Source organism: Schistocerca americana, chromosome 1 (assembly GCF_021461395.2).
Source record: "Schistocerca americana isolate TAMUIC-IGC-003095 chromosome 1, iqSchAmer2.1, whole genome shotgun sequence".
Classification (NCBI taxonomy): Eukaryota; Metazoa; Arthropoda; class Insecta; order Orthoptera; family Acrididae; genus Schistocerca; species Schistocerca americana.
This window is the reverse complement of record NC_060119.1, coordinates 1,214,128,213-1,214,140,418: the sequence shown is the minus strand read 5'-3', so window position 1 is coordinate 1,214,140,418 and position 12,206 is coordinate 1,214,128,213. Positions and strand designations below refer to the sequence as shown.

Sequence of the window (12,206 nt, the reverse complement as noted above, 5' to 3'; positions counted from 1 at the left end):
TGTGTGCTGCACGAGCATGGGCTGCATCCCTATCATTATGCTTTCACTCAATACCTGCATCCTGCAGATCGCCATCAGCAGATGCAATTCTGTGCATGGTTCCAACAACAACAACAACAGAAAGCCAACAATGACTTCGTGCACAACATAATGTGATCGGATGAAACAGCATTCATTTGTGATGGTGTCTTCAGTATGCACAGTGCTCACCATTGGTGTGAAGTTAACCCACATATCACCTGTAACTGTGGATATGAAGTTCGCTTTTGTATCAATGTGTGGGGCGGAATATCAGGTGACAGGTGCCTAGGCCCCTACATGTTGACTGACCGATTGATGGCACAAAGGTATCGTGCATTCCTGTCAAACTATCTGCCTGATGTGCTGAAAGATGTTCCAACATGATGGTGCACCTCCACACTCTGGAATTAATGTGTGGCTGTATTTGGACAGAAAATTTGCAGGGAAATGGCTTGGATGTGGAGGTCCATTTGTATGGCCACCGCCTTCACCTGACCTAAATCCCCTGGATTTCTTCTAGTGGGTACACCTGAAGGAGCATGTGTGCTCTACTGCACCGACAAATGTGGAAGAATTGGTAGCCTGTATTCATGCTGCTCTCGTTACTGTGGACTCAAGGGGTCCAGAGCTGTACGATCCATTGTGTTGCACAATGTTTGAATGTGCAGGGAGGTCACTTCGAGCATCTGCTGTTCCGAGGCGAATGTATTCATACGGTCATTAATATGGACATTATTATAGCCTCTGGTCGCTAATGTGTGACATCTGAGTGCGCTCATATTACACGTAGTGTAAACAGCAAGTAGATGTTGTGTTATTGTACTGAGCTGTCCTCTTTAGCATCTAGAAATTGATATTGTTTTTGTAGTTATTCTATCCTATGACAGGTCATTTGTTTCAACTGTCTGTTTCTTATTGTCTAATCATGCATTTGTTATGTTCAGCGTTACAAAATATAAATTTAGGATATATGTGACCTAAGAGATGGTGTATATTACAGTATGAAATTTGTACAGAAACCAGATGGCAATTATAAGAGTCGAGGGACATGAAAGGGAAGCAGTGGTTGGGAAGGGAGTGAGACAGGGTTGTAGCCTCTCCCCGATGTTGTTCAATGTGTATATTGAGCAAGCAGTAAAGGAAACAAAAGAAAAATTTGGAGTAGGTATTAAAATCCATGGAGAAGAAATAAAAACTTTGAGGTTCACCGATGACATTGTAATTCTGTCAGAGACAGCAAAGGACTTGGAAGAGCAGTTGATCGGAATGGACAGTGTCTTGAAAGGAGGATGTAAGATGAATATCAACAAAAGCAAAATGAGGATAATGGAATGTAGTCAAATTAAGTCAGGTGATGCTGAGGGTATTAGATTAGGAAATGAGACACTTAAAGTAGTAAAGGAGTTTTGCTATTTGGGGAGCAAAATAACTGATGATGGTCGAAGTAGAGAGGATATAAAATGTAGACTGGCAATGGCAAGGAAAGCATTTCTGAAGAAGAGAAATTTGTTAACATCGAGTATAGATTTAAGTGTCAGGAAGTCGTTTCTGAAAGTACATGTATGGAGTGTAGCCATGTACGGAAGTGAAACATGGACAATAACTAGTTTGTACAAGAAGAGAATAGAAGCTTTCGAAATGTGGTGCTACAGAAGAATGCTGAAGATTAGATGGGTAGATCACTTAACTAATGAGGAGGTACTGAATAGGATTGGGGAGAAGAGGAGTTTGTAGCACAACTTGACTAGAAGAAGGGATCGGTTGGTAGGACATATTCTGAGGCATCAAGGGATCACCAATTTAGTATTGGAGGGCAGCGTGGAGGGTAAAAATTGTAGAGGGAGACCAAGAGATGAATACACTCAGCAGATTCAGAGGGAGGTAGGCTGCAGTACGTACTGGGAGATGAAGAAGCTTGCACAGGATAGAGTAGTGTGGAGAGCTGCATCAAACCAGTCTCAGAATTGAAGACCACAACAACAACAACAGCAACAACAACAGTATGAAATGTCAGAATGAAATTAGCAAATAAAAATAGTGTGTCCCAACACAGGATCGAACTCTTGACCTCCTGCATGCTAACCCAAAACTCTGTCCATTTCACCAATTGTACAGCATGACTAATACGTGCTGACAGAGGTAGTTATTTATCTGACCTCCCATAACAATAGAAATAATCATCCTTGGAAGGTGATATTCATCTGGTCTCCTGTAAAAACACAAATAATATAATGACAAGAAGATTTGTAATTTGAAATTAATATTGTTAGCCTAATAACTATGAAGACCTTTTACAGAAAAATGAAATAAAATCAAGAGTTGCAACACTGTAGGAAAAGACAGATTGCTACTTACTGTAAAGAAGACACGTTAAGTTCCAGACAGGCACAATTAAGTAGCAAACTGTCTTTTCCTAAATTGATATTCCTACCTGGAGTTTCCATTGTTTGAAAATGAAGAGAAGTCTATGTATAGCTTTAGTATTTTGTCCACATGCTGTTGGTATCAAGAACAGCATGGATCCTTCTAGTCATAGAATTGATAAGTTTATGGAAAAAATCCTCTTCGATGGCAGTTCTCTACTGTTAAGAATGAATCAAATCCCATAGAGCACTCACAGTTTCCAGAGGAGGGTCTGGTCAATTGTCTCATAGTCTTCTTAAGTTGAGTCCTTACAAACTCTTTGGGATTGAAATGTGGCAACTTTGGAGACCACGGAAGGCATTGAATAATATTTTCCCTTCATTAAAACCAGCTCTGAATCCTAGTGCTAGTGTTTGAGGGATGATTATCATGTCAGCAAATGAGATGTGCTTCGGTGTACTAAAGTTGAGCTCCGGGGATGACCACATTTTCAAGGAAATGTTCATAGGGTGTTGAATTGAATTTGCCTTGGATACTTCCTAAATTTTCTGCACCCATGTAAGACATCCAGCCCAAACTTTCACACGTATGCGCCCGCTTCTAACATGTGTGGCCACAAAGTGTGCATCATGTTGTTGCCCTTCTGTGCAGTAAACAACAGCAGGACCTATGCTCTTAGACTCAATTGTGCGCTCATCAGAGAAAATGACTTTCCTCCAATTGACATTTTCCCAGGACTCACACATGCTAGATTATCCACGGCTTGTTCATCAGACAACGGTTCTTTGATAAGAACATGATGGGACGCGATTCTATTGTCCTTTAATCTTCTTAGAGCAGTTCTCGATGAGCCCAGGAAATTTGAAGCTCTCCTTAGCTCCTGGACGAGAGACAATGAGCATTGCTAGTCTACATTTTGTATCCTCTCTACTTCGGCCATCAGCAGTTATTTTGCTTCCCAAATAGCAAACCTCATTTACTACTTTAAGTGACTTGTTTCCTAATCTGATTCCCTCAGCATAATGTGATTTAATTTGGGTACTTTTCGTTATCCTCGTTTTGCTTTTGTGGTTGATCATCTTGTATCCTCCTTTCAAGACACTGTCCATTCCGTTCAACTCCTCTTCCAGGTCCTTTGATGTCAACGGCAAACCTTAAAGTTTTTATTTCTTCTCCATGGATTTTAATTCCTACTCCAAATTTTGTTACTTTTGATGCTGGGCAGTAATTAAGTACCCCAGTGGTTACTTTTCCTGTCTCCCTTCTAACAACATTCCATATTGATTTGATTTTATTGCCCGAGTTGTTAATTTCATCTCTGACATGTATATTTTGTGATTTTTGACAACTTTTCCCTGTATGTTACAAAAATTTTTTTTTTTTTTGTAGTGTAGAGTTACTTATGGGTCTTTACTAATTCTTGCTGCCTGACAAAGCTTTTTTTTTTTTCTTTTTTTCTGAAGACACTTTAATACCCGTAGTAGTCCAAGGTATCTTGGAAAACTGTTTGGTGTTACATTTAGTAATTTTTTTGGACAACAATATTAAAAAAGGGATATAAATTTATCAAGAAATATGTTGCATTTATCATTAGTATTTGGATCATTGTATACATCTCCCCAATTAACATTTCTTAAACTTTCTATATTTGTAGACTTAGAGAAAGCTTTTGACAATGTTAACTGGAATACTCTCTTTCAAATTCTGAAGGTGGCAGGGGTAAAATACAGGGAGCGAAAGGCTATTTACAATTTGTACAGAAACCAGATGGCAGTTATAAGAGTCGAGGGGCATGAAAGGGAAGCAGTGGTTGGGAAAGGAGTGAGACAGGGTTGTAGCCTCTCCCCGATGTTATTCAATCTGTATATTGAGCAAGCAGTAAAGGAAACAAAAGAAAAATTCGGAGTAGGTATTAAAATTCATGGAGAAGAAGTAAAAACTTTGAGGTTCGCCGATGACATTGTCATTCTGTCAGAGACAGCAAAGGACTTGGAAGAGCAGTTGAACGGAATGGACAGTGTCTTGAAAGGAGGATATAAGATTAACATCAACAAAAGCAAAACGAGGATAATGGAATGTAGTCAAATTAAATCGGGTGATGCTGAGGGAATTAGATTAGGAAAAGAGACACTTAAAGTAGTAAAGGAGTTTTGCTATTTAGGGAGTAAAATAACTGATGATGGTCGAAGTAGAGAGGATATAAAATGTAGACTGGCAATGGCAAGGAAATCGTTTCTGAAGAAGAGAAATTTGTTAACGTCGAGTATAGATTTAAGTGTCAGGAAGTCGTTTCTGAAAGTATTTGTATGGAGTGTAGCCATGTATGGAAGTGAAACATGGACGATAACTAGTTTGGACAAGAAGAGAATAGAAGCTTTCGAAATGTGGTGCTACAGAAGAATGCTGAAGATAAGGTGGGTAGATCATGTAACTAATGAGGAGGTATTGAATAGGGTTGGGGAGAAGAGAAGTTTGTGGCACAACTTGACTAGAAGAAGGGATCGGTTGGTAGGACATGTTTTGAGGCATCAAGGGATCACAAATTTAGCATTGGAGGGCAGCGTGGAGGGTAAAAATCGTAGAGGGAGACCAAGAGATGAATACACTAAGCAGATTCAGAAGGATGTAGGTTGCAGTAGGTACTGGGAGATGAAGAAGCTTGCACAGGATAGAGTAGCATGGAGAGCTGCATCAAACCAGTCTCAGGACTGAAGACCACAACAACAACAGCAACAAACTTTCAATGAAGTGCTCGACAGATACCAGGTTGAGCAACCTTACACCTTTACATAATGATTTCTGAACTGTACACCCTGCCACGTTTTGTAAGTTAATCAATTGTGCATTGTGGTCAGATAATCCAAGTATCACAGGGAAAGCATGTGTTAGTTTTACATCCTCTTGGTGCACAAATACGTTATCTATTAGAATGCTACTGCCTTGAGCTAGACGGCTAAGGGAAGTTGATCACTGATCCTAAGTTATATGTCATAATGCTTGTAGGTCACTTTTCCTATCAGACTTGCTTAGGAAGTTTACATTGAAATCACTACAGATTATGAAACTTCCTGGCAAATTAAAACTGTGTGCCGGACTGAGACCTGAACTCGGGACCTTTGCCTTTCGCGGGCAAGTGCTCTACCGACTGAGCTACCCCAGCACGACTCACGCCCCGTCCTCACAGCTTTACTTCTGCCAGTACCTCGTCTCCTACCTTCCAAACTTTACAGAAGCTCTCCTGCGAACCTTGCAGAACTAGCACTCCTGAAAGAAAGGATATTGCGGGGACATGGCTTAGCCACAGCCACAGCAAGGTTCGCAGGAGAGCTTCTGTAAAGTTTGGAAGGTAGGAGACGAGGTACTGGCAGAAGTAAAGCTGTGAGGACGGGGCATGAGTCGGGTAGCTCAGTCGGTAGAGCACTTGCCCGCGAAAGGCAAAGGTCCTGAGTTCGAGTCTCGGTCCGGCCCACAGTTTTAATCTGCCAGGAAGTTACACATCAGCACACACTCTGTTGCAGAGTGAAAATCTCATTCTGCACTACAGATTAGTTTAGTAACTTCTTCTTTCTGTCTGACAGACAGCATAACAGGGAGTCAAACTTTTTTATGAATAACTCCAAATCTCCTAATGGGGACATGTACACTGTTGTTAATATCAACAATACATTATCTAGCTGTAGTTCACAGGCACAAACTTCAAACACTTTCCATCCCCACAGTTACATGGTGTTGAGACAAAGTATATGAATCTCATTCTTACTTTTGAGAATGTCTGAACACACTATCAGCTCATATACTTTATTTTTTATTCCCCTGATATTTTGATGAAGTGAATTGATACTACCCTTAGCTTGTTCCCATTTTCTGTGCGTGAAGTTTCTGTTGTTCTATTTTTCTTGATTGTTGTCTGTCCGGACTTCGGCTTTAACCTAAAAAACGGTCTACAGGGTCCCAGTAACCGCAGGGATCATCCCTTGTGTGACTGTAGCCTCCCCCTTGCAGTATCTTCTAATAGAGAAGCTAATTTAGCTTCCCCCTTCCTGTTTAGGTGCAGACCATGTATAGTGTATCCCCACCTACCAATAGCATCAATTGGAACAGCACTTACGTGAAATTTTGCCAGTGTTTGGAGCATCCTGATCAGCTCAGTGTTAACAAGCCTTACGGCAGTGTTTACTCAGGGCTGATCATGGCGCTGACAGACCTCGACAAACCCCACATTTGTGTGGCCAGTTTCTGCTCCTGTTTTACCCAGGTAACTCTTAATACTGTATCTTGGATTCATAGCCAGGCTGTTTCCTGCTACTCCAACTATAATTACATGATCTTTCTTCTCAAAGTCCCTGCGTAGCTGACCCAAGTGTTTTCTGTCACCTGGCTAAGGCTAGCATTTGGTTCACAGAACTTGTGACCTGTTACCCTGCACCTATTTTATCCTGAAGCTGCTGGCCTAAGGACCTCCCTTGACTGCAACCTAGAAGCAGGATTCTTCTTATCCTATTCTTATTTGATCCTGACCTGTCTTTTTTTCTTTAAGCTAATATTCTGCTTCGACCTTCATTCTCAACAATGTAAACACCAAGCTGAAGCTCCACAGACCACTAGAGATGTGAACACTGGCACTTCTGAGCTTGGGCACGCACAATGCTCTTTTCTTGGACTCTAAATTATTTGGGCTGGACCTCACATTTTGCATGGAGTAATCATTCTAATTCAGCACAAATCAGAGTCCGTGTGATCAAATTTCAGTTTTTCATATCATTCTTCAGTCCCCAGTGATTACTGTAAGATGGTATCTGTGCAAACAGTTTTCGTGGCTTAGTTCCTCCACACCTGGCAAACACAAAACTGTGGTTCGTAGTCTGTCATGATCTTGTCATCAGCAGTATACCAAACTCAAAAAGGAAACTGTTTTTGTGCCGACTATTTGAGAAAAGACAATGCCAAAGTGTGTGTTACAAATAAAGGCATAACATCTTTTTGTGTCCGTAACTGCAATTATTGTAACAGTAAAATTGCACAATGAGTCTTCTGTTTTTCAAAATATTTTAATTATGTTTTCTGTGAAGTGAGCACTCCCCCTGCCCCCCTCCCTCTGCCCTTTTCCACGGTCAGATGGTGGCGTTGGCATGTGACATTACTTTAGTTAGGCAGCACATGGACTAGGTGTTTATATTATCCCATGGAAAAAAGCAACATGAATGTGCCAAATGAAGTCGCCACACAGAGAGATTAAACTAGAGGTGTTGATCAATAATGGTTGCTGTTTTGGGATAATGTTACTTTTAAATGCAATCAGAAATAATTGCATGCTATTTGATTTTCTTAAATACCTACGTGGATAGCGAAGCGCATTTCACCACTTCCAGGATACGGGGAAGTGGGTCTGTCCCAGATCGGAACTGCCTTGTGGATTAATAATGAGAACTGGTGAGCCAGCCTGCTCTGATGATGTTTTTAGGCGGTTTCTCACGCCCACTTTGGTAAATACTGGGCAGATACTATGTCCCACCTCAAATGCACCTTATGCAAACGTGTCAAAAACATCCTCACACTCGAACATAAGATTTAATCTAGATGCAAACAGATGGAGTCCACTAATTCTGTCCCAGGCGGAGTGGTGATACCAGGAAGGGGACATCTGGCCACCAACTACCACTAACATTTTTCACAACCTTTATAACAATGCTTACCCCATCAAGAAGTAGGAAAAGGTGAAGAAGAAGAAGAAGAAGTGATTTTCCATTTCGTGTAAATACTTTAGGAGTAAAGCAGATCACTCGCCGAATAGTAGAAGCTTTGAGATGCCAATAGTCCCACAAAAAGGAATGAAAATTTGGTAGCTTTGGTTTGAATCCTTTAATGGGCACTGTCAAGTTACTACCCTTGAATAGATTCGAAAACAGTAATTTCAGTGATTTAATACTAATTTTAAAAAAGGGTTAGGGTCACCGGATGGTGGTTGCGTGTACTGTCATCCGCAGTACATATGGCTCAGTGAGGTAACACAGGCAGTGCTTTGTACTGAGTTCAGCATGAAGCGTAGACTTTGAGCATGAAGCTTAGACTGCAATATATAAGGGAAATTAACCACCATCAAAAACTTTTCAATGTTCATGAGCCCTGCATCCAACTGGTGTAGGCCGCACAATTATGTCATTGTTGATAAACAAATTACCAAATCATTCTTTGCATAGCTTGTGTGAAAATCCTGCAATATACAAATAAATTACCAGTCCAGGTGTCTCAGGGAGGTATAATGTAAGAAGCAACGAAAAGTAATGACTGAACATGGAAAGTGTTTTGTTATTAATGTCCAGTAACAGTGTGCTGTTGACACCACTGCTCCAACTGTGATCCTCTGAAAACACTTAGTACAAATTAAAAATTACACAAAAGTGACATGGTTTTTACTAGAAATAAAAGGAAGAATAACTTCATATTATATCAAGAAAACCTGACCATTATTTACATTATAATCTTTACAATGAGAACAGCAGAATAGCACCTTACAAGAGTGAGATAGTGCAAGACAAAACTCTGAAAAGATAACAAAACTTCCGAAGTACAAAAATATGTGATGAACAAAATTAGTCCAGCGATTACATATGAGGTTTTAGGAGTCGATACACTCACATAATTGTGAAATTTAAATTAAAGGCACCGGTGCATAATTTACAGAGTTATTTCACAAACAGTTCATACATACAAAATAGGATGAAAAAAAAGGAAAGATGCAGCTCCTCCCTTCACACACACACACACACACACACACACACACACACACACGAGAGGGACACAGTGGGAAGGGAGGGCCGCTGGTGGCTTGCAGGAAGGCAGAAAGTGCACAGGCTAGGAATGCGACACACAGGCACTGGAGGCAGTGAGTTCAAGCAGTGCGCACTGATGATAACTTAGAGGTGTGGATTGGGAGGGGGTGAGAGGACAGAGAAAGGGCAGACTGTTGGACAGATGGTGTGAGTGAATAATGCGTTGCAAGGATAACTCCCATCTGTGTAGTTAAAAAAAACTGGTGCTAGAGAGAAGGATGCAGATGGCATGGGTTGTGGGGCAGCCATTGAACTTGAGCACGTTGTGCATAACACCATATTCAGCCACTGTGTGGTCGACTCTGTGGCCACAGTCTGACAATGACTGTTCATTCTGGTGGACAGCTTATTGGAGTTCTTATAAAAAAAAAGTACTGTGCAGAAATTGCAGCAGAGCTAGTATATGACACAGTTCCTTTCACAGGTGCACTAGTGGCTCTGCCTCTGATGGGATAGGAAAATCAGTGACATGGCTGGAGTGGGATGTACTAGAGGGGAGTATCGGGCAGGTCTTTTTGACCGGGGTCTTCTGCAGGTTATAACCTTTGTGGCAAGGGAGCTGGTCCAGGACATTGTATAGGTAGAGGGTGGCTGGAGGATTAACACTTTAGGAGGGATGGTAAGAGTTGTGAGTAGGATGTCCCTCATTTCTGGACATGATGACAGTCAGAGTCCTGGAGAATGGCACAGTTCAGTTACTCTAGTTTGGAGTGATATTGGGTGATGATTCTTGGTGGTGGTGGTGGGATGATTAGGAGTCTCTGAGGATATGATGCAGGAAATCTGTTTGCAGACTAGGTTTGGTGTAGTGCCTGTGTGAAGGCTTTTGAGAGACCTTTGGCATACTGGGCAAGGGAATTCTCATCACTGCAGGTATGCTATGCACAGGTGGCTAGGCTAATTGGGAGCATTTTTTTAAAGTGGATGACAGCTGTCAAAATGCAGATATTGTTGGTGGGTAGTGGACTTGATATGGACAGAGGTTGAATGGAACCATCAGAGGTGGAGGTCAAAATTCAGAAGGGTGACACGTTGGACTGAGGAGGATCACGTGAATTGGGTGGCAGAGAAAGTGTTGAGTTTGTGGAGAAATGAGTATAGGGTGTCATGGCCCTGGTTCCAGGTCATAAAGATATCTTCATGAACTGGAACCAGACAGTGGGTTTGGGAGGCTAGGAAATTAACCTGTAGATGACCCATAAACATGTTGGTGTAGGATGGTGCCATTTGCTTCCCCCTGGCTGTCCCGCAGATTTGTGTGTTATATCTTCCACTCGATGGAAAGGTAGTTGTGAGAACATAGTGGTTGAGGTGTATAAGGAATAAGGTGGTGGGTTTGGAATCAGAAGGACGTTCGGAGAACTACTGTTCAATAAAAGAAAGAGCATGAGATGATGTTGATGTGTGGGGAGGTGACATCAACAGTAACCAGTAGGGATTCAGGTTGTAATGTGATGGGGATAGTAGTGTCAGCAAAGGAAGTGACTGTCTTTTATATGTGGCTAGGCTATAGGTAGTTGGTTGGAGGGCTTGGTCAACAAAAGCAAAGATTCTTTCAGTGGGAGCATAGTAAGCAGCTACATTAGGGGTTCCAGAATTATTGGGTTTATGAATTTTGGGGAGCATGCAGAACAAGGATGTCAAACCTGTAGCTCGCAGGGAAGCCTGCGGCCCTTAATGGTTATTTGTGCAGCCTGTCCTTTCAATATAATAGTATGTAAATATCGTATCACCTTACGCGTAGGTGCACGAAACCCAACTACCTATGGATATTTTGGTACACAACTACCACATGATAGACTAAAAGAGTGTAGGAGATATCATTTGGGTGTTTCACAGGTGCCTCCCTTCAGAGGGTGCTGCAGTCAGGCTCTTTGTTCTCTTTGATCTATATGAATTGGGTGGCAGAGAAAGTGTTGAGTTTGTGGAGAAATGAGTATAGGGTGTCATGGCCCTGGTTCCAGGTCATAAAGATATCTTCATGAACTGGAACCAGACAGTGGGTTTGGGAGGCTAGGAAATTAACCTGTAGATGACCCATAAACATGTTGGTGTAGGATGGTGCCATTTGCTTCCCCCTGGCTGTCCCGCAGATTTGTGTGTTATATCTTCCACTCGATGGAAAGGTAGTTGTGAGAACATAGTGGTTGAGGTGTATAAGGAATAAGGTGGTGGGTTTGGAATCAGAAGGACGTTCGGAGAACTACTGTTCAATAAAAGAAAGAGCATGAGATGATGTTGATGTGTGGGGAGGTGACATCAACAGTAACCAGTAGGGATTCAGGTTGTAATGTGATGGGGATAGTAGTGTCAGCAAAGGAAGTGACTGTCTTTTATATGTGGCTAGGCTATAGGTAGTTGGTTGGAGGGCTTGGTCAACAAAAGCAAAGATTCTTTCAGTGGGAGCATAGTAAGCAGCTACATTAGGGGTTCCAGAATTATTGGGTTTATGAATTTTGGGGAGCATGCAGAACAAGGATGTCAAACCTGTAGCTCGCAGGGAAGCCTGCGGCCCTTAATGGTTATTTGTGCAGCCTGTCCTTTCAATATAATAGTATGTAAATATCGTATCACCTTACGCGTAGGTGCACGAAACCCAACTACCTATGGATATTTTGGTACACAACTACCACATGATAGACTAAAAGAGTGTAGGAGATATCATTTGGGTGTTTCACAGGTGCCTCCCTTCAGAGGGTGCTGCAGTCAGGCTCTTTGTTCTCTTTGATCTATATGATAGATAATAGAACTGGTACCTAATCAAATGCAAATGTGAGGAATTGAGATGCAGTGCAATTCAGATTTGAAGGAAAAAATTTAGTGAAGTTGGTGTACCTGAATTTTATAAATATTTGCCAGGTTGGAAAATACTCAAAAATTGGCTTGTGAAACTGTAACCCTGTACAGAAGTACTTGCCAATGTTGTTGTTGTTGTGGTCTTCAGTCCTGAGACTGGTTTGATGCAGCTCTCCATGCTACTCTATCCTGTGC

At 41.6% G+C, this 12,206-nt stretch overlaps 1 protein-coding gene across 3 annotated transcripts in view; it reads left to right on the top strand.

Moving 5' to 3' along the window:
- The window catches only part of LOC124619844 (integrator complex subunit 1), a 307,722-nt gene that overhangs the window by 263,782 nt on the left and 31,734 nt on the right, over positions 1-12,206 (top strand). The gene's annotated exons all lie outside the window — the stretch shown is intronic.